This window comes from Drosophila grimshawi, unplaced genomic scaffold, assembly GCF_018153295.1.
Source record: "Drosophila grimshawi isolate 15287-2541.00 unplaced genomic scaffold, ASM1815329v1 contig_311, whole genome shotgun sequence".
Taxonomy (NCBI): Eukaryota; Metazoa; Arthropoda; class Insecta; order Diptera; family Drosophilidae; genus Drosophila; species Drosophila grimshawi.
The window spans coordinates 4,108,569-4,133,119 of NW_025063098.1; the positions used below are offsets into that span (position 1 = coordinate 4,108,569).

Consider the following 24,551-nt stretch of genomic DNA (forward strand, 5'->3'; position numbering starts at 1 on the left):
CGTGTCGCCACTCAGCACTGAATGCCCGTTTAGTTTTTATGAAAGCCTCAACTCCAACTATTCCTTGGCCCATCATCCCATCCCCCGTCCTCCTCCCTACTCGCTGCTCCATCAAGTTTATTAATTTATGCAGCACAACCGCATGAGGAGAGATCAGACATCGAGTGCGGATGGGATCTACATAATGGTTAGTTAAAGATAGTCCTCCCCTCCTCTCTCGCCCTAGCCGCATACATATGCAATTTTTATTCAACATTTTAATTGAGTTTGGTGTCAAAGCTAAGTTTATACCCGGCACTAAAAACAGTTGGAGCGTGTCCTTTATTCAAGCACTTAATTGAGCTTAGTTTTAATTGTTTTGTTGCGGTTTCAATTAAAATTCGCTCACACCTAAAATGGATACCTCTCTCGCAACTTCTTCCTCAATCTCTGCCAGTGTGCATAGTTTATATATCAAATTTGAGTGCAGGTTGATGGATTAATGAGTATTTTGTGTGGTTTTGTATGACAGCAATACATTATAAACATTAACTTTTACAAACCATTTGCGGCGTGGGCTCGTAAATATAATTAAAAGAGATTATGCAAACGTTGCATCATAAAATTACTTTTAATTGGACTACATATTGGATGCACTGATTTCGATTTACATATCCTACACATATTTAGGCTATGTAAAACAAGGCAACCTAATCAATATGTTGTTCAGACAGACATAACTGGATAACTCTTAAGTGCCACAGAAATTTCGTATCACAATTTCACCTTCAATTCATGACTTAACAATAACTTTAATTTTTCTTATCACAATTTCACCATCAAATGATGGCCTAATAAAAGTTTTATTCGAAAAGTTTAAAATATATCTCATTGAAATGCTTACAAAATTCACAAACTCCTCACTTAATTTTTACAAAAAAATAAAAACCACAATATGCTGTGCAGCAGCAGCTCAAACCCGTTACGAGTGCTTGGGTTTTCATTGATGATTTCCCACACATTTTCCGGCTCGCTTTCTCACTTACTCTCACTCCCAATGGAAAAGTAGCCAATTTTCTAGTGCATTTGTCACAGAGACACAAAGGCAATAAGACCACAACAAATTGCAAAAACAACTAGTCCAACAGAGAGAGAGAGAGAGAGAAAGAGAGAGAGCGCAATATGTTAAGCACTGAATAATGAGAAACGTGGAGTGTTCTTAAAATAGGAGCCAACAACAACAAGAGCAAAGCTTTTAAAATTGTCAACAATTTAATTAATCAACTTGCGATGTGAGCGGGCAAAAAAAAGGTAAGGGCTGATAAATGCGCTGAAAGGGGAAAGAGGGAAAGGTGGGTAAGTAGTAGCAGTGAATGGACGACAGATTAGCCGCTGGGTGGGTTGCCAATGAGCTTTTGCAAAAGCGCTCGTCACGTTTACCACGCTCGATTGCCAACGCGAATGCTTAATTTTAAAGCAGCTCACAGAGAGAGAGAGCGAGAGAGAGACAGATAGAAACAGAGAGAGCGAGAGAAACAGAGACACACAATTAGAAACAGAGAAAGAGAGAGAGAGAGATATAGACAGAGTAGTGAGATAGTAGAGCAGCATAAATATGTGCACCGTTTAATTAGCTGCTAATTAATTAAGCTCCAAAGTTGACGATGAGCCCAAGTTGTGGCTTGCGGGCTCGCTTCTATGCGGCTTTGATTTTCAATTAAGCTGGCAAATATATGGATGATACCTATGTATGTATCTATGTATGCATCTATGTGTGTGTACTGTATGCATGTATGTAGATGATTATGTGCATAGAAGTTAATGCCCTGTGGTCATTGACATGTCACTCTTAAAACAGATTACGAAATGACTTTATTGTGTTTAGAAAAGGCGGAAGCTTAATGAAATGATCAGAATAATGGGTGTCGTTTCACCCGGAAGAATTACGAAATTTCGAATTCCAAATACAATATTTTGGCACAGCTATTAACTAATAACTGTCAGTATTTATCAAGTAATTGGTTTTAACAAATTATTATTCATACATGCAAAATAATTGTGTTTGTTTTAACATGAAAGTTGAGCCTTGTTCTGCTGAGTTGAAATCTTTCTTTTCTTTTCAGTTCTGTTTTGTTATTGATAAAATTCTTTTTCTGGGGTCATATCAAACTGGATACCGCAGATCCTAACGCTTAACCTGTGACATAGCAAAAAAAGGTTAAGGTAAATATTCGTGATGCTTTCAGATGGCTGTGGAAAATTTCGTGACAGGTGACAGTCTCCCAAAAGGTGGCATAAAAGCTGTGAAATGTTACACAAAAGTTGCGCGAAATGTCAACTGCAGTTGGCAGTTTGGCAATGATGCTTGCTTGTCACAGTTTTTTTTTTATCACCTGAACAATTCATGATACTTATTATGCAAGAGCTTAGACAGAAGTGTATCTTTAGCTATAAGCTATGACTCAATATTGTGATAATCATCAGTGAACAGACAGCAATTGAAATTGCGATAAGTTGTAGAGTTTTCAAAAGAGCTTAAAGTTTAGATTCCACGTATAATGCTAATTTATGATAATATGAGAGTTTTTAATTTTATTTACTTTTGGCATGAATAATGATTGCTTAACGAATTTCAAACGTTTCAGTTTTAAATATGTTCATTAAAAAAGATGTGTTGTTTCAAAGCTGCCATAACGCAGTCGAAGAGTTTCTTTTGATTTTTTTTTGTGTGCTGGTACACATGTGGTCGCATAATCATTTTGATGGCCAGTGTTGCCATTTTCATGCATAAGCACATTGCATTTTGTTTGTTCGCCTGTTGCTTTTTATGCGAAAGCCGTAAAAATGCAAATTGTTTGTTTTGTATTCTGCAAATGTTGTAATATTTATAGAAAGTGAGGACGATTTGTGAAAAACAATTGGCCCACACTGGGTGCGCTTAACAGTACAGTACAGTAAAGTTGTGCGACCAGAGTTGCCACAAATGAAACAAAAACACTCACAGAACGAGACAGAGAGAGAGTACAGAGAGACTACAAAATGTGGCAAAATCTTTTGTATGCATATTTATGGCTTTGGCTCTGTATTTGCTAAAAGCAAACAATAAATTGTGTTGGTTTATGCTTTGCCACGCCCACTTTTGTATATTTTGCCTCCCCCTCCCCAACTGTGGTTAGCACGTGCTGTTTGCCTGGCAAATCTTGACACTGCTAATAAACTAATTTCTCAGTATATCCAAAGCTTTTAGTCTGCTAGTCTTAAGATAGATAAATAAGTATGTTTTAGGGTTGTGAAATATGCCAGCTTTTTGCTAGGTTTCTGCTCCGTGTGGAAAGTTTTGACAAAAAAGGAAAATCTACCCCCAGTCGCTCTCAGAAACAAAATAATTGTTTATATGTAGCTCACGTTGGAATTGAGTTTTTTGTGTTTCTTCCTTCTGTTTGATTTTGTTGTTGTTGTTTTTTTTTTATTTTTTCGGCAAATCAGGTAGACTGGAGGCTTACCCTCAAGACAGACAGCATACAAGATTGGATGGGCGGTGAGGGGCGGCAACCCTTGGCACAAATGCATGTCAAACTGTCCCCTGTGGGTAGCGCATCATTGAGGGTAGCACAAAGGCAAAAATTTAATAAACCAAAGATCAGCTGCTGTAAATTTCGACCTGGTCGTCGGTCGTGGTCTCTGCTTGCTTTTAATACCAATTGGGGAGCAATATCTTAGCAAACGTGTCTCGCAGCCGACTCTCTTAAGGGTTGCTTGCGTTTCGCATGAGCAAGTTACAAAGATGTCTGAGGGCTTAATTTTTTTTTGTTACGCAGCAGCAGCAGCCCAAAAAAATAAAACATTTCTAGCTATTAGACTTCAAAACGAAAATCCTCAAACTATGCATTGCTTAAATTGAAGTTTCCTCTTTATAGTAAACGCCCTTATTTATAGAAGAATTTCACTAAAAGATATTGATTATATAATATTATAAAATATGACAATGAAGGTCGTTTCCAATTTATGCAAAAATTAATTTAGTAAATTGCATAGAATGCTTTTCGCAATATGCATGAGTTCGATTAATTATAATATCATTCTAAAAAAAAAAAGAAATCAATACAATTTCAAATTGTTTATGTGCTTATAATTTATTTCTTGTACATATCTGCACGCTAATTATTTGTGCAGAAAATAATTAAAATGCATAAATTGCATTTATGGATAGTTAAATAAGCTCACCCCTTTCGCCGTCGCACAGCAGGAAGCAGCACCTACTGCAAATTATAATTAAAATTTTGTTGAAATAATTGCGTTTTCATGTATATGTGAATGACATGACATGACAGTGCGGCATAGAACAGACAATCGACAGCTGCAAACCAGCAACAAAAATAGAGAAATTCGAATATGCCACATGTGTTGCATGCAGCTCGATTGATTTTATTTAATGGCGTGGACATTACCTACCATTTAAATCACATGGTTTTATAAATAACGATTTAAATTTATTTATACAGAGCCTCAATTACAGTCATGACTGATTTTATATAATTTACACATTTTCAATTTACCGCGCATACAAGAAATTAAATGAAATGAGATGTAATTTCATCTGCAATAATTTGCAACGCATTTAATTGTTCACATTTCGAAATAATATCATTAATTAAGGTAGAGCATGTTATTATAAAATACGCACAATAAATACAATTTTTTTTTTGTATGTGTGTACAACTACACCCCGGGGTGTAGTGGATGTCAAACGGTAATGCAGTAGCTGTTCATATTGCAGCAACCCTCGTTGGAGTGGCTTCATCATCTCGAGTTACGTCCAAATGGAAACAATTTAATGGCCAAATGGCCAAATCATTTGAAATGGGTCGCCTTCGGGGTCGAGTGAGCCAGTCAACAACTTTGACACTATTTGGACTCAGCGAAAGCTGATACGGTGCCACTCGGGTGTTCCAATCATCAAAGTTGCATCAGTCACTCGGTCGGAGCACTTGTCAAAATTGGTGTGCAAAATAGTCCTCAGTCCGGAGGCAAAAGCGACAGCTGTGTCAAAATGATTTACGAGCACAATTTTGACAATCATTTCTCGGTCAAAAACTGCTTCGCAACTGTTGCAGAAAAATTCCAATTTAAAGAAAATTTGCATATGCCAATCGAGTGGAATAGATCGATAGATACCCAGTATTCAAAGCTCTAAAATGTTCGAGTTGTTGGAAAAATTGCAATTGCTTATCGAGAATGGTTTCAAACATTTGTGTAGATTAAATACACAAGTGAATTAAAGAGTTAAAGAATCGTAGCCTTATTTTTTTGGATTTTATTGCTTAACAACGGATATTTGCATTGGCTGGTTGCGACTCGACCATTCATCGAGCTGCCCATTTACACATATCAACATTTCTGCTGGCATTCGGCACACACAGTTGACATATTTGTGTGTGTGTGTGTGTGTGTGTGTGCACACTGCCACGGAATTTATTGACTATTTGAAATGGCGGCATCTTTTCACAGGACCTTTCATTATTTTATTGGAAAGTCAGGCGATTGCAGGTGAGTGACGCCAGATTGTTGTAAGTGAACATTTACAGTTTAAGTTAAAGTACGATGAAAAATTCTCAGATCTGCACGTCTGTTTCAAACTTTTTTGAGCAGTTAATTCCCATCATAATCAAACATAATCCACTTAAATTTCAAAATTTCACAAGAAGACGCCTTTATCTTGGGCTGCCTGTATTGAGTGTACAATGTGGATTTACTGAGCGCATTTCATGCCCTTGTAGAGAATGCACAAATATTACGCATACGTAATGTGTGCCAGTCGATGCCGGATATGCATTGAAATTGTGTGGCGCATTCAAGCGAAAACAAAAGCAGTGAAGCCAAGCGAGTTAACCAAACCGAACACAACTTCTCTGATATAAGCGTGCTTCTTTTCCTCCCCCCGATGGGGCATGCAGTGAAGTGGTGGCAACCACTTCGGTACAACAGCAAAACCACTTTACAAAATACTTGTATCTGGGATGCAAACTATCTCAGCTCGTATCAGGGGAATGTTATATAGAATGTGCCATATATATGTATTTATATATATATATATTACGTGTGCTCAAATAATCGCGTTCAGGTCGTGCAGCATAATCGAAATACCCTGTAATTGCAGGATGAATGCCATGGGTGTCAATGCAGAAGAGAAAACCATTAAGTATTAAACATTAATATAAGATCATTAAAGTCAACAAAGTCTGCCTATTTGAATGATTGCGAGCATTTTGAATCTAGAACTATTTATTAAATGCTGAAAGAAGCTGATTTATGTATACCAGAAGAAGATAAAACTTTTATAAGTTTTTTATAGTTCCGCATATTACTTAAAAATATATTGTAATTGATTTCGCAGTTTACTGTTCGTTTTTATGACTAATAAAAGTTAAAGATACCACATTTCCACAAGTACTAAACTAAAGCAATAACTTTATGTCACAAATAACGTATCTAATGCGAAGATCTGATTACAGAGCCTCATCCAAGCCAAAGTATTTTTGCCTCCAGCATTCATCCATATGTTTTGCTGTTATTTATATAGCTCGCATATGCTCATATCAGCATCAACCGCAAGTGCTTCGAATTGCTCTTCATCATAATTATCATCACCATCAGTTTGCCAGGCAACAGTAGTCGGGCTTTGTTAAATGCCAACGCATCGGGTGCATTTCGGGCTCATGCCCTGATGCTGTAAGTTCCATGCAAATTTCCAAATATTTTTGCATTTCAATTACCAGCATCAGCATCAGGCACGTAATTTGCACCCACAATGCAACAGAGAGCGAAGTGGGCAGGAAGTTGCAGTGGTGGCAGTTTGCTTGCTTCGTACCAAATTGATTGCACTTGTTGTTCTTGTTGCTGTTGCCTGTCTGTCTGTCTGTCTGTCTGTCTGTCTGTTTGTCTGTCTGTGCGAAAGGGCTCAACTTGGTAGTTGGTAGTTGTAGTGCGGTTGTTGGTACTGGGTCCATGGGTCTATGGTTCATCTCATCGTGATCATGATGCTGTATGCTGTTGATGACCCCATTTGCTTGAGTAATGATGCCACTTGCTATGGACATGTCCTACGAACGTGTCCTGTGCCCGTGCTCAAGTCACTTTTCTGGGCGTTTAATGCTTGCAACACAAATCGATTTGGTAATCCCTCAACATCCTCCCTTCTGCACCCGCTGGCTCCACCTCCTTTTGAAAAAGGTTGTGTCGCATCTTTGGCTGATTTTTGGGCTTGTAATGAAATGCGAAATTTGTTGCCGATTCCCAATTGCAATTGCAATCGTTGTACTTAGCATTAAGCGGACACAAATTCTCGGTCATTTCTCAGACGCTTCTTTGTCTTTCTATTTGCCTATTTGCCTCAATGCAATTGATTCGTTAGGTTTGCAGTCTGTCGCTTGTTAGTTCAAATTGATTGAAATTTGGTTTAGTTTCCCTTTGTTGCCACATTTGATTTTACTTGTAATTGGACGTTTTATGCGGGCTAACTTCATTTGACAAACCCCAACTCAGATGCAATTTGAGACGTTGTTTGAGAGTTTGCATTTTGAGATGCAATTATTGAAATAATGTGACATCGTCGATGCAGCAGATTTGGTTTATTATAAATCTTTTTCTTGCTGATATTTTCAGCAATTTTGTGACTTACTCAATATATAATTATTATAATCGATTACAGTTGACTTGCTTTAAAAAGGAAGAACTTTGTCTGAAACTGTACAACTTTAGTGCTAGGCTTGAATATTTGAATTTCGCAGAACCAACGAGTGTCTTAACTTAAGTTATATATCACGGAACAAAAATGAAATGCATCCAAAAAATGTAGCATTCTTCAAGGCAGCAAAGCATGTAAAATGCCAAGGACAAATATTTTAAAAGAAGTGAAGAATGTGCGCTGTTATTGCACCTCAAAGTTAAAAATGCCTTCATCCAAGTGAAAGTGTGAAACACTGAAATGGCTGTTGGGGCTGGCAGGGAAAGGTTCAAGGAAAGCGCATGCCATTCATTCATAATAGAAAAGTGTGTAAGTGGAAAGCTCGAATGTCAGCATGAAAATATGTCCAAATAATGTTTCACGGAAAAGTTGAAAGCAACTTTTGCCATTGGCGCTGCTCGGTGGGAGCTGGGTGTGTTGTGTGTGTCTGTTGTGCGCTGCCCCTGGCAACGGAAACTTGAGTCGGAAGCTGCCTATGGCTCGTGCTCAATGCATTTTCAATTTCCGTCTGCGGCTGATGTGTAATTGCCAGCACACGTGTGAACCGCGCCACACACACTCTCACACACACACAGCTGAACCTGCATTTCCTGTTCAGATTTCTCAACCACAACATCGTCGAAAAGCTGTTAAGAAATAACAGCCATAAGCAGCAGCTGTGTGGCAACATCAGCAGCAGCTGTGTGGCAACCAATGGTGACACAAATTGTTAAACTAGCGCAGAGCAGGGGCAGAAATTTTAAAAAGTGCACTTTACATATATGCGTACAAATAACAATAATCATAAATCCACAATGTTCTAAAGGGGGGCGTGTCATGGTGCTCTAAATGCTGGAAAGCGGAAAATAAATAAATAAATTAAATAAATGGCATCGCCTTGGCAGCAATTTCTTTCATTTTTACCTCTTCTTTTTGCTCTCTGAATCACAATTTATTTAAGGTTTCAATATTTTATTTGTTATTCACTTGTACAAGCTGAAAGTCAGAAATGAGTCAAAGAAATGGGGCAAAGTAGCATAAATATCAACAAGTTTAATGTTTGTCAATGACCAAAAAATGTTTACATTTAAATAAGAACATAAGTCTGAGACTGATATTTTTGTATTCACTCGCTTATAAGATAAATGCAGAATAGTCAGTTGTATAATTAAAAGCTGACCAGTCAACTTTAAACTTTCAGGATATCATTTTACAAAATTAGACTGGTTACCTCAATCAGCTACCGTTTGGAAATTAAAATTAATTTCTGTAAAATCCACTTTTATTCCTTACTTTCAACTCTTCACAGTTATTGCAATATTTAAGTAATGATTTTCTATTACTTTACACTTTCTCAAAATATATTTTTAGCTGAACAGAAATCATGTTAAGACGATTATAGAAATTTCGGAAATAGTTTTGGTTTGTAAAATTCTTTCGAAATCTGCATTAAAACTTTTTATGTTTATAACATCGAGGAGATCGTTTAAGTTGAGCACATAACAATGAAACTTGTCAAAAGTTAAATTACTTAAAACTTATGCGCGGCGCACAAACCAAAAACTATACAAAAATTATGAAAACTTTGAGCGAAAGCCATCACTGAGAAATTAACGAGAAAATTGTAATGGCCTCTATAAAAAAAGTGAGGCGAAGTTGTTAAGAAATATATAAAATTAGGTAAATTCATATTTATTAAAAAGCATACGTAAGCAAAATAATAATACGTTGTCAACAGACAAAGCAAAATAAATTGTATTTTGGGGGTGGCGTATATTCAGTGCAGATGCCACAATAGTATTTTGTGTAACTTACTCAACACTCTCTCCCTTAAATACGCAATTTATTAATACAGTCACGATTCGAGCAAAACAAAAATCTATAGCAAATTTGCAGTTTGTAGTCACAAAAACAAAATGCGCCAAGCAGACTTTATTGCAACTCATGTTGTGCGAATGGGAACAGCCCCCCGCAGATTGCAACACTAACAGCCCTCAACTCAACTCCCCAGCGAGACTATGGTGCAGCGTCTTTATGTGTGTGCGTTGCTCGTGGCAACATCAGCAACACATCAAATGAAACCATTAAAGTGCAAATGTGAAGCGAATTGCGATTTGGCAGATGAAAGATGAGAGGGCCAAAAAGGCAAGAAGTGGCGTGGAACAAATTGGGAAAGTACAACAAAAACAACAACAACAGAAATATTATTGTTATTGAAATGCATTAATCAGCAACTTTCTAGGTGTATGTGTGTGTTGGTTTTTCTATTTTTACTCCGTTTCGGGGTAGTTTTTGAAGCGTAAGGTTTCCTAAATAAAGCAATTCGAACATGAAATTATTGATGAAATTCGTGACTGGTTTTAGATTGCAATAAGAGCGTTATGGCACATCTAGTTGGCTGCTGTGGGGTGTTGTGGTGAAACTGCACTTAAGGGCTGATTCTTACTAATAGCGAAGAAATATGAAACACACACGTTGAACCCAGGGGGTTATTTTTTTTATTCAGTCGAGGTATGCATTACTTGTATTTTATATGATATTTCTTAGAAGCAGAATATATAAAAGTGAGCTTCATATTTTGCAAGCAATTTTCTTTGGCATAATTGGAGATGGAAAGAAATTCAATATTTAGGTTGTTATGCAAGTTATTTGGCATGGTTTCTAATGCTCTTTGAATATATTCTTGTTCTATTTCTGACTAAATTCATGCTAACTTCATTCCGTTCACACGAATCGCCTACTTCCTGGCATTGGTAATAAAAACTTAATTTAGTGCACATTTGCTGTATTCGAAGTTTTAATCATCCAGCCCAATCCTATTAAGCAGGCTAGAATTCAATTTTATATTTTATGTTTAACCCTATTTTACGTAAGTAGATAGGCATTTTGTAACTTTGCATTTCACATAAATTCCTGACTTAATGTTAAACCCCAATTTTAGGCCCACACAAACACACACACTCACAAGCCAATCATCTGATGCCACAGCCACAACGGACCGCGAAGCCAAATGCCAGCGAGCCCAACAGTTAATCATCTAGTCGTGTATTAATTTACAACCGAGTACTCAGCTTTAGATATAAGCGTACGCATGAGCATAAAAGGCTGGAGAGGGAAGATTTATGAGATACATATACGAGATACATATTGTGCCAGTCTCTCTCCACCTCAAGCTACCTGTATTGTGCAGAAGCATTAGAAGCGTTGGCAGTGGCTCAACCTGAAACTGATGCGATAACACAGCTAGAATATACAAATGTGTATATATATATATATATTTTGGCTTATATGTCGGGTATATCATATGAACTAATTTCGCGGCTTGTTTTCCGGCCCGTCTTTTGCTCGACGCTTAAGCGATACCCCACGGCACTGACTGACGGCGGTTGCTTGGCTTTTAATTTCCTAAAGTAATAAAAAATTTAAATGCCGGAAAAATTCAATTTAAAAAACAAAAAAAAACATGCAAGGAGACGTGGGTTGATAGGAATTATGAGTGATGGATTTGCTGTAGAATCTCTAAGCTGCGCTGACGGAAATTTAACATCCGCAAAGGCGACAAACTTAAGCCGAAAAAAATGAAAAATAAATTGAGGCCTATATATATTACATATATTCTCTAAAATATATACCCTGTCCAATACATTAGATATCATCTGAATTGAGACAGATGGAAACATATTAATAATTAGGTTCACTATAGTTGGAAAAGTTGGCATATTTTAATCAATACCCTATCCCTTAACAATTCATTTAAATGTTGAAGAAACGGGCTCAGCAACGTGTAAGCACCTAAAATGATGTCAACATGCAACACTGGGTGCAAAGTTAAGTACTTTCGACTTTCACTGGTTATCACGTAGTGCTTACAGCAAGCAGACCCCAGCCACAAGAAATTCAACCATCACAAAATGAAAAAAAGGATGCCAAGCAAGGCAAGGGGGTGGCTGCGTGTCAAGCAGTCATGAGATTCAAAATAAAAACAAAAGAAAACATACACAAGTGAAAGTTGTGCGTGTCCGGGAAGGAATGGAGGGAAAGTAAGTAGTAGTAAGAACAGGTTGCACTCAGAGTGCTGTCAGTTGGTTATTTGCTGGCAACTGCAAACACTAAATATTGTATCAACTGCAGAAAAAAAAGGGTGACAAAAACATTTGTGGCATGGAGTGCAAGCTGTGTGCAGCTGAAGCCCATAACGGGACGATGTGTGAAGTTCACCCCAAGGCTTTAAATATGTCGCCTATCAGAGCTAAGAAGCTGCAAGCCGAAAGGCACTTACAACACTCATCGAATCGAAGAACAGACATCACTCAAGGACTTCAACTATCAAGTGCTTGGTAAACGTGATTGCAACAAGCTTTAAATGCATGTTGTTGCTTAGATAGCTGTTGGCGATTTGGGATAGAAAATATTTGAGTAGACAACATTACAAGTAAAATATGTAATATTAAATTCCCTATGTGTAGCTACTTTACAGGAAACTAACTAATGGCTTTACTTTACATTTGAAAATTGCAAGAAGTATTTACTATTGGTCGAGCTCTAGTTTTCTCTATTAAAAGACTAACACTAGCTCATTTCGTATGCCTTTGAGGTTTATTTAACTTGTGAGCTTGGTTATTCATTAAATGCTGTATATTTTACATTTTAATTTAGCATCACCACACAATGCGTTGCCTAATATTAAATTTGAATTATTTTTTGGACAAGCGAAAATTTAATAACACTTGAACTTATTTCTGTAGTTAGAAATAGGTGTTAACAAAGTTGAATTTTATGCCAGTTGCTCTGCATTTGTCACCATGAAACATCTATCCGGATCAGATTATCAATTGCAGGTGAATCATATAGTTAAATGGTTTTAGTGCCATGCTTGTATCATATTCGGCAGGTGTAAGCAAAACTTGAGCTGTTTAATAAAAAAAAAAAAACGCAAGCAATAAAACAGAAACCAAAAAAACCTGGTTGACAAAAGTGTGCAAAAAGAAAATGCAATGAGAAACGTTATGCGTTTTTTAAACCAAATTCACACACACACACACACACACACACACACAAATGGGCACGCAGTTGCGCACATTTTAGTGTTGCATATTTTGTGGCGCTTGAAATTTTGATGGCAATTTGCCAGGCGAGCGAATCGCGTGCAGCGCGAAACCCGTTGAAACTGTGGCAAAACGGAATTGTTGCGCTTAAATGCGGTCACAAAAGCACACGCAGAGCGAGCAAGGTAAGGGCTGTTGGCAGGGCGGGATGGGGTGTTAGTTGTGCGGGCTAAGAAGTGTATTGCATTCTTTTACAGAGGGTTTCACGTGCCTGGTAACACTTATTCTCCTCTCTTTTTTAGTAGTTATTCTTTTGTCCTTCCTGTTTTATCTATCTTTGCTTTTCGACACAGAAAGAAATTGGTTTTTTCATCGTTGCTATAGCTGATTTTAATAAATTTTGAATATTTTTTACATAAAATACCACAATAAAAATATTAAAAATATTTTTTGTATGATTTGTACAGCATTTATCAGGATTTCAACTAAAACTAAAATTGCATACAAATCAGTCTATGCCCAATTCCAAATCCTTTTGAAATTTTTGCTCAAAATTAGTCATATAAATTATTTCACAAATATTTCTTACAGTGTACAGTTTTTTCGTGTTGCCTCAATAAATTGCCAACAGCATACTTGGACGTCTTCTCATTTCACTTCTTTGTGGGACCATAAACATGCCTCAAAATGTTGCATGGACTTTGTGGCTTTTGTTTTTCGATTTTTTGACTCAAGTGCTAGTCATGGCCGAAAATGTTCATGCGCTTTTTATGACACTTTTCACTCAGCTGCTGCCCTGCTGTGTACTGGCATAATTTCACAGCAAATTTTTCAGTTTATAACTAGACATCAAATATGCTTGCCGCACTCCAGATACTGCACGACGCACACAAACACAAACACACACACACACATACACCACAATATGTGTGTACATATATAAAGTTCCTTTCAACAGCTGCCCATCCAGCTTTTCAGTTATTCCAGCTGTAGCATAAAATTTGCTTGGCCACTTTTACTTCGGATTTTGGATGGGGCATTTAAAACTTGACTGCAGATAATGCTACCAAGTTTATGGTTAGTGGTGAGCGGAGTTTATTGAGGGCGACCAGATGGGTTGGTCTATATGAATACAGTGTTATCAAATCCTTTAATTCTGACAAATTTTGGACTTAGACTTAAGCGGATTGTCTGCTGGCTAGCACACAAAAACTAGTCAAGCCATTTAAATTGTATTAGTAATTAGGTTTACAAGTGGTCAAGTTGTGTGGTTTTCTTCCCAAAGTGCTGAGGCATAAACAGAGTTTGCAAGTTTTCAATTTCAAGTTGAAACAAAAAATACTTTAAAGCACAATGGTTTATACATTTTAAATGCAGCTACTTAAATTAAATCAATCAAAGAAAAATGTAACAAATTTTTTAATTTATCTTAGACTAAGACGATTAGGATTAGATTAATGTTTATTTATTTTTCTCTTTGTATATTTGAATTGTTTATTCTTATAACTCTCAGTAAATCACTTTTCGTTGATTCTCTTTAAGCTTAGTCAGTAGATTTCTCATCTAAATATAAGCTATTGCCAACCGGTTTAGCAGTCTTATTTATGCTAATGCAATAAGTAAGCTTCGCGAAGCTTTAAATTGAATTGAATTAAAGCCTCTCTCCAGACAATGCTACATACATATGGCAAGATTGAAGAGAGATATAACGGGCAAGGGGGAGGTAGGGTAAGTGCAGCACCTGCAGCTGCAAAATGCCCAAGAGGACCTGTAGATAATCTAAACTAAGGCAACAGCTCGCGTCACAGTTCGGATCAGTTAACGCCGCTGGGGAGCCACGTTGAGTGGGTCAACCACAGCCTGTTGGCCTGAGTGGGTCAGATTGGCTGCTGCTGCCTGCAGGTCCTATTCCATTTGCTGGCAGCGGGTGAAGTGGATGGTGGGGGCGTATGGAGGAGCTTAGCTTTTGGTTAACCAAAAGTTACGTGCTTTCAATTTTTTTTGTTTCACATTTTTTTTTTATGATTTTTTTTTCTATTTTATTTTATTTTATTTTTTTTTTTGCTCTTGTGGCCATGAAACAATTTTGAGTGGCGTCTTGTGGCTACGTGCGCCCCAAAGTAAGCAACACATTATTTGCTTTGTATTAGCGAGTGTCCTTGTGCGTGTGTCCTGTCCCCGCCACGTCCCCGCCCAACATGTCATATAAATTAGCGGCAATGAAGAAATGGCAAAATTTATGAGTCTCTGTGGAATAAACGCTGATAGAGAGGAGAAGCACAGAGTGGCATGAGAGAGAACGAGAAAAGGCCACACAAATTGCGTGAGGTTAAACATTTTTTTGTATATTGCATTGAATGTGTTTTTAAAAATGTCTGGCGGGCATTCAGAAAAAAATCAACCGCTCAGTGTGTGTGTGTGTGTGTGTGTGTGTTTGTGTCTGAAAGGTACTCTTGCAACCAACGTATACTTTTTTTGGCCTGTGGCTTTGCTCGTTATGGCCAGTTAAGCATCCCTGAATTGAGTTGTGTGCGAGAACGTGTTTACATGCCCACGTCAAAGTAGGAATGAGTGCGTCCATATATATATATATATATATATATATATATCCACGTGAATTTGAGCCTGCGTATGTGAATATTGCAGTAGTTTGTTTGTTGCTCACAATGCTTTTTTGAACAGCAGCTGCCAATTTTTCGGCAATATTTTTTAAAGCTTCGCACACCTGAACAATGTGTAAAAGTGAAACCTGCTGAGGCAAATACATATATGCAAAAAGTGCTTATGACTACCAATAATGTATTTAAGTGCTTACTAATAATGCTGTCGGATCATTAAAACAATTTTTTTTCTGCTGTGTTGCCAGTAATTTTCGAACATGCAAAAAGCATACTGATTGCGTCATAATTTGATTACCTTGAATGAAAATAACAATTACCAACATAATTTGTACATCTCGTATTTATTTGATACCCAAAAGCTTCAATCGTAATGGTACTATATTTACTGATAGTTTGTCTGTTAGCATTAAGCCACTTGAATTTAGTTACATCTTCAACTTTGCAGGAGAGTCAATTAGACGACTTAGTAGGTTGCCTAGTTAGTCACCTGAACTGACCCGGACTTAACAATTCTCTACGAATTTCCCAGAAACACTTGCCATCTTGCACACATATCTACATTAATTTCCATTAGAGCTGCTTACGCATTTCCAAAAAAAAAAAAAAAGAAAAAAAAAGAAAACAAGAAAAGGTTTACGACTCTTACGTTTTATGCGCAATCGCCCTCGAAAATAGAATAAAAGTCGCAGGTCTCCTTAGTATATTGTTAGACTTGACAGCACACACACATATATACCTAGTTGAGAAGACGTGGACGAAGTGGTCGACTAGCAAATCTAATTAAGCAGGCATGGAGTATGCTAAGGCATTAACGCTTAGGGCCATAAAATGGCGCCCAACGTGTACGAAGTGACAGTGACACCGTTGCTTGTTGGGTTGAATTGGCTTTTTCTTAATTAGGCTGAGAGTTTTTATGACCGGCCATACAATATGCACTTAAATGTTTCAAAAATGAATGTCGAACAAAGTTACGAGTGGCAAAATATTTAATTGAGCCCAGCACATGTTTTACACAACATCTTTAACTCATTAAGCTGCAACTCTGGCAAATGCATTAAAATTCGCAACGCTTAACATTACTTACTTGCGGCTTTTGTTTTGTAACTGCTCGCCAAATACAGAAGCGGAAGCCACATAAATTTTAATTGGATTTCCGTTTTTTTTTTCTCAGTTCCGTTATAAAAATTCGCATTTCATTATAAGTTATGAGCTACACTGGAAGTATATATATCTTTTTTTTTTTGGTTTTTTGAGAACATGGTTTGCATTAAAACATGAAAATGGGTTTTGCTAAATGTTTCATTCTCTGACTGAATTTAACAGTGGGGCAACAAAAACAGCTTAATAACTTTGGGTACGCCAATGGTCTGGTTAGCGTAAACTTTTTTGTGATATATACCCTGTAAGGGATGACTGGAGAAAAGGGTAATCAGATACCTTCGACCCTAATCAATATAACTATTTGCTCCGCAAGTCTCATCAAAGAGAGGTTATACTTCCTGAGGCAGAGCAACCTCATTTGGAATTTGTATATATCTTAGCTCAAAATAATAGTTAAAAATATCATTTATATTGTATTCCTAAGCTACGTTTCTGTCAAGTCAAGGATATTTTCAAGTCAATGATTGTATTTCAGTGTCTGCTAAGTGTTTTTTTCTTTCGTCTGCTTTTAAAATTCATAATTTGTAAGATTAGATATTCTGCTTAGGTTTTGGGTTTAAGCTTGCTTCTGTTTTGGTAACCTTCAGTTTGCGGACCATAATCAAATTTGCGCCTTGAAAACTTGATAATAAAATGATGGAGGAAGTTGCTCAGCTAATTAGCATGATGAAAGCCTATACATTTATTTAATACGCATATAGACATAAATACATTTAATTCAAGTGGCAGTATCCATTTTTGTCACTCACATAATGCTATTAAAAGTGGACATCAAATAAGTGACATGTGAAGTAATTTGATTAGTAACAGCTGCTCCCCAAAGGTTTTGCCCAATTTCTGGGCTAAAACTATGAGGGCAAAAAAAAACGCAACATAATTCAATTTATTTGAACAAATTGACTGCCAGAGACGGGCTAGAAAGTTCGAGACCCAAACGTCGACCCAAAAACCAAGAAAATGAGAATGGAAGTTAGTCGCTGTGTGTCTGTGTGGGTGTGGGTGTGTATGAGTGTGAGTGTGTGGCATATGCAAATTGCGAAATCGCTTAGGAGAGTACTTTTTGTGGGTGCCAGAAACTGGCTTTTGAATAATTGCTGCGACATGCCAGAATTGGATAAGCCCGTAAATCATATGGAAATGGAAAACTGTATGAAACCGACGCCTCTTGGACTTTGTCAGACGCTAAATAAGAAATTCTCAAGCCAAACAATGAGTGCCAAGAGCCAAGAAAATGAGCTACAAATTTTAGACAACAGAAGTTGGTCAAAATTTGCAGAGCAACAATTACATATTAATAAAAAGATGAAAAGCTTCGATAAAAGTCTAGCTTAAAGTTAGTATAAGCCACTGCAGGCAAATGGCAAGGGAAGGGAAAATAGAAAATGGAAAATGTGAGAAAGAGACAATCGAGAAAACGCAAATGCCCACAAATCAGTTGACCTCACACAACAACAGCAATACAGTAAGCCCTTAAAGATAGGCTCTGAAAAAAGGCAGCAGCAGCAAGAGCAACAAAAGCAACAACAACAATGGTTGCGTGTCTGTGTGCAGAATTATTTATGCGCGCACGACAACAACGACAATAACAACAACAAGAATAACAATAAGAACAAAAACAATAGAAACACCAACAACAATGATAGCAACAACAATATGGCCAGAGGGAGGATAAAGGTTAAACATGGCAACGTGCAAAGGGACAAATAAACTTAGACAGCTAAGATAAAAATAAAATGTTCGAACTAGCAGATACTCAGCGAACAGAATTCGCAAAGATATCTAATTTATTTATTTTGTATCAATGACTCTGTGATGTTTTAAAATCTGTTCCAGCGATTATCCAATGCCTATTGTTATGTCAATAATTTAGTCTCAAGGAGAGTGTTGTTGGTTAAATAATAATTCATTGAAAAAAAATTAATATATAGACTTTTGCATATTGCAATTATTATTAATTAAATATTTTATCTACATAAAATAAGTTTATGCTCTTGATAAATTTATGCGAATTATAAAAATTCAAGTGTATATCTTATGATTTTTTGTCAAATACTTTTGATTGTCTATAATAATAATATAGAAAATAAATACTCAAGCGTACAAGGACTCTAGAAGTAAAAAGTAAAAATGTCGACAATGCTAACTCTATAATAATTATTTGTTATTTGGTATTGAAAATATTTCTATTCTTCTTTTTAACAGACAGCAAGCCGGAATTTATAATGCACCGACCTCAACCGCCAATTTTACAGGATATGCACACAGACTTTGTTGGTCGCACACACATACGCTTCTTCGGGTCGTTAGACCCTCTCTCTCGCACTCACACATACTCACACACACACACACTCATACAAAAACAATCGCATATACGCAGACATCCTTAATGGCCACATGGCGCGACTCTTACAAAAGCCAGTTAGTTTTTGACTTTTGCCTGCCGCATTTGGTTTTTTTGTTGTTTCTTCCCTTGCTGTTATTACCCTTTTTTTTTTGTGTGTGTGTGAGGGGAGAGGGGGGAATGGGTGTGTGAATGGGGCGTGTCACCGACAACGCCATGCTGTCTGGCTCTGTCTGTGCGTTTTTTATTTTCTTTTTGGGTTTTTCGGTCTTTTGGCATTTCATTCGGCTTATAAATTATGAACAAAATGTCGGGTGGCGACTTTACCCAACTGCTAACTTGGCTAGCAAACATAATTCCTTGTCTGCAGAGTTTATATGTACATATATGTGTGTGTGTGTGTGTGTGTGTGTGTAGCTGCGTGTAGTTGTAAATGTTAAATGCAATGTCTGTTGCTTCGAGCGGGCAAGTGCTTGTGGCAACTTTGAGTGGCATGTAAACTGACTCACAGAATGCTTTGGGAATTCAATGTCTCGTCCATTCAGATCGACAACTCACCTGCAATGAAATGGAAAAATTAAAATCACATTAATATCAATAAAAAGATTGGCTTACTCTCAAGTCAACTCTAGATTGAAGCAAGTGTTAGTGTCTTAGCCTAGCAACCTGGCTAAAAAGACGACAGTTTTACTGCCGAACACAATCAGTGTAAATTGCAGGCAGGCAGCAACACAAAACAAGTAAAATAAATGACCTAGAATAATAATGGGTGGCGAAATGTCAATGGCGCATGGCATATCTGCAGTTGATACACTGAGAAAAATATGTAAATCTGCAAACTGTTGGCTAAATAAAATTTCCGAGTTTGTTGTTTTGTGTTTGTGTCCGTAAAGCTGCGCTTAATGCTCAATGTCCTCCTAGTCCAGTCCACCTTATGCGCTTCAGTGCTTATCGTTAAATTCAATTTGCAATTTATAAGACTTACAAGCAAAAGTTAAAAGCAAGGCTTGTTATCAGGCTGACTGCCAATTCCCCAACTCCACACAACACACAACACACACACACATTTGCTCACACATACGCACTTGTAGTTACCCCAGGCGGTATAGAGATATGCTATAAATTGTGCAAGGCAATGGGCAAATGCCAGCTGCGCATTCCATGCGACTGCAACACAATGAGCAAATTGTAGTTTGGGTTCTGTGCGGATGGGTTTTCTACATGAAGCATTGTTCATTCGTCTGGAACATATATGTAAGTGTTTGTGTGTGTGTGTGTGTGTGTGTGTGTGTATGCTGCTTGCTTTAGCTGTGCTTGGTCAACTGCCAATGCCAATGTTCACAAACAAGGTAAGCGAGTAACCAGATCTGAAACCCATCTAACCAAGTAAACTATTATCTAATCTCACTCTGTCTCTCTCTCTATCTCTCTCTCTCTATTCCTTATTTTTGCATTTCATTTTGGGAAACATTTTGTTTCGACAACCATCGCATAATATCATATAATGATTTGTCATTTTTTTCCTTGGGTAGCAGTTTATGTTAATATCAGCATAAAAACCAAAAAGAATTGAGCAAAGCAATGCAAAAGCAAAAACAATTGCTGAAGTATCATATTTGTCAAGGGAAACAGTGAATGCCAATTTGAATACTTGCTAGCTGCATCTATGTGATCTGTTTTAGAATAGCAACAAATGTATTCCGTAGAATGTTTCTCGTTTGCGTTTCTCGTTTCCTGTTCGGCTCTTGGCATTATTTGCATGGACAGTTCAAATGATTTGCGGATTGGTGTGCCTCAAGCACAAAATGATTCCATTTGTCGTCATTCATCAAAAATGCATTGCTTCGTTTCCTCAAATACTCAGTCCGAGTAAGGGATAAATTTAAGAGGAAGATTCAACTTTTTGTTTTTAAAGATTTTTATATGATGGAAAATTAAGTTAGTGAACCTCATAAATTCGACAATTTGTTGCAATCTATGGAAAAGCAAAAATGTGTGTCCAGAAAGTAGTTTACTGTTAGAGGTGGCATTAGAACTTTCACTTGCACGCGCACCAAATGCAGTTTATTTGCAGCTTAGTGCCTCAACTCGAGCGTGCATTGTGTTGTGTGCTTGGGCGCTTTTACTACTTAGTTAAATAATTTGGTTAAGAGTTGGAAAACACACCACGCACACACAAGTTTGGGACGCGCGTGCAACAGGGGCAGAAGCACGAGTCAAGAATCCCCGAAGTAACACCAAAGACACGTACCACAGCAGGTGGGCACAGTGTGGCATGATCTGGCATGGTGTGGCAACATAATTGCGTCACAATGCCAGTTAATAAGGCAGTGCGAAAACAAATGTGGCGCGTGGCCAAATTTAATTTGGCGCAATGTAGCTAAATAAATTCGCTGTTGCTTTGTTAGTTATTTATTTGCTTGGCTCCTTTGACAATTAGCTGACAACAAGTGAAAATGTTAGTAAAAACACACACCGAGTGACTTGTAAAATGTATTATTTAACATACAATTCGGCAAGTTGCAAGAAATAAGCTAATTAGCCGTTGCCATAACATGTTTTTGGGGGTGTGGCATGTTGCTAATTAAGCGCGAATTTATGCGTACGCATGTTGCACATACGCCTCGTTTGCGCCTCAACCAGCCACATTCAGAGCATTGAAGCGCATTCATATCTACATATGTACATGCACATATTCATACGAGTATATTATGCACGCCTGGAAAAGGGAACATTGAATATTAATGTAGCGAAAACACTCGTTGAATAATTACCCTGTCACATAGCTGGCAAGGGGTAGATTAATTTTCGACAATTATATCGTCAAATGTTTACAAGAGATTCGAAATTCAAGTGAATATTTCATATTAAGTGAGAAATCATTCAAAACAATGCTCGAGTTGTATATAACGATTAGTAAGTTGACATACAGTCAGAGATTAATGCATAGCAAATCCGAGTAGAAAATGTATTTTAAGTACACAGTTTTAAGCTAAAGCCCATTTGTGGTCTGTAGAATATTTCTTAGCCGCACTTATTGCAGTAATAGCTGCTGCTAGGCAGTTAAACAGCTGTTTGTGTGGCCATTAAGTTTTATTTATGTGCTCCAAAAAGTAGGCAGTAATTTTTTCAACAACGCTGACTGCCTAATTGCGCACAGAAAGCACAAAAAATGTAGCGAGAGAGCAGAGAGAAGAGCGATAAGAGCGCCAGAGGAGATATGCTAATGTGCACATAATTGCATGCAAGTGTGTGTGAAATGTGACACATAATCTGTGACCCTAGGAAAACTGTATTTACTGCTTATCATAAACATTTCCAACGTTAAGGCGCTCTTCTGCATAAGCCCCAATTAGGCGATAATTTTGAGCATGAATAACATAATGCTATATTATTTATGAGGCAAATAAGCATATAAGCAAATAAGTAAACACTTATTTCATTTCAGGCGGTGTCTGCTGTATTTGAGTATCTGAGAATTCAATTCGTGGAATTACTTGCTATTTGAGATACAGACTTAATCATTTCATGAATCGAGCTCGAAAAAGAAAAATCAGAATATATCAGATAATGTTGTAAGCGTCATCAAGTAATCAATTGAAGAAATTAATTTATTTGTAAACGTTGTTTGTTAATCCTTTAGTTCACGTCAAATTGAGCTTGAAGTGGTTTAGCTCAACAGACAACACAATTACACCCTTAACAAACTCAACGATGTTATACATATATATATATATATATATATATATATATATATAGACTATAAATATGTCTTACAAAACTTTGCTTCAACTTTAAAGTCATTTTGTGGAATGTGATCAGGGGCCCGGAAAGCAGAAAACCGACGTTATGGCAGTTGCAACAGTTTGATTTTCTTAGACCAGTTAAGCCTCCAGAGCTTGTCTAAAATTATATGCGACCAACCAGTTGTTGCCAAAAACACAACTTGCAAGAGGCGACTTGTAAAACAATATAATTAATAATTCAAAAGCGCAAAAGTTCAATAATGCGGAGGCGACGAGAAGCATAAAATGGGCGGATTTTGGTTAGGGAGAAACAGAGAGAAACTAAGAGCACTTGTAAAATTCAGTTAATAAAATCAACAAGGGTAATAAAAACCAGTGGAAATGCTTGAGCGAATAACGCTCGACTACCAGATGACCTGTAATATATGAGGGTTCTTGTACGATGAAGTATTATAATAATCTTTGCTATGACTCTTGTATTTATTACGCAATTTACATTTACAATACATACATATTTACATTTACATTTATTTACATTTAATACGAAGTTTGACTGATCAGCTAATTCCCATTTATATCATTTGCATGATGAAAAAATGGTGTGATGTATTGATCACAGACATTTTCTCTACAACTTTCAGCTTAAGGATACCCTACTTTATTTATTTTAATGAGCACCAGACTGCAAGTAAGCAGAAGGAAAGCAAAAGTAACCAAGAAATTGAAAGTTTTTCCCGCACAGCTTTTGTTATCCTAATGAACTAAGACAGCAAACAGCAACTGAAGCAGCAGCAACAACCATTTTCATAAACTTGCCGAAATGAAATTTGTTGAAGACAGACGCAATCCGCTATGACAGCAGGGTGAGCTGATGTGTGTGTGTGTGTGTGTGTGTGTGTGTGAGTGTGTTTATGCTTATGTGTTCAGTTGTTGGGAGCATATCTGGGGCAAAGTGTTGCGCATATGTTGTGTAACGTAAGCGCGTTAACATTGTTAAAGTTACGTTTTGCTAACTGGGTAAACAGCTGTAGCAGTTGCCACTGCAACAATGTCAAGAACAAACGAAAACAACAAATATAAAAACGAAGACGGAGATGGAGATGGAGACGGAGGCGAGAGAAGACGTTTAGCGGAAACGGAAGTTGCTCACAACCGTTAGTACTAAAAATGTTATAGTTAACAGCGGACGAGACAAGGGCGAAATGAATAACGTTAAAGTCTTAACGGGAAAAGCTTTAAAATCTGCTGCATACTTTCTGAACGCTTAAGTTGAAGAACTTTATTTCTTTTTGAACATTTAAATAGTTGAGAGCTGGAACAATCTCGCTTTTGATTGGGGGAGAAGCAAATAGCTGCAAATTAAATGCCAATTTAGATAGAGATTTTTAATTGCATCAATCAAAAGAGCTTTCTGGGGAATTACAAAAAAAACTTGTAATTTTAAATCAAAATCATACTTAAGTGAAAAGAGCACTGGCGATTTAAACAAACCTATAAATACTTTTTTTTTTAACGAATTGAGAATATTTACAAAATGAATATAAATGCGATATCACTGTCATCAACTGAGCTCAACTGACCATTTTCACCTGCCGCAATTAAATATGTATCCATTTCATGCTAAGCCAGGCGCAACAAATATATATCACAATTTTTAGCCAAATAGGATTTGACCACAGATTAAAATGTGACTTGATTACCCTCAGTTTACAACTGCTATCATCTGTATGTGTGTGTGTGCGTGTGTGTATATATATATATATGAATGTATAAGTGAGTGTGCTGCTTGTGTGCGCCTGCATATTTAAGCACTTGTTTAAATACACTACTAAATAAATAAATATTTAAATTTATGTCTTTTTATCAAATAGTTGTCGTTGCTCATAAAAATGTTGTTGATTTTCGTTAGCTCTTTTTCTTTATTATAAAACTGCA

The 24,551-nt window shown here is 37.0% G+C and overlaps 1 protein-coding gene across 3 annotated transcripts in view; it reads right to left on the bottom strand.

Annotated features, from left to right (window-relative positions):
- LOC6563522 (furin-like protease 1) overlaps positions 1-24,551 on the bottom strand; it is a 163,956-nt gene that overhangs the window by 17,828 nt on the left and 121,577 nt on the right. The window lies entirely within an intron of this gene.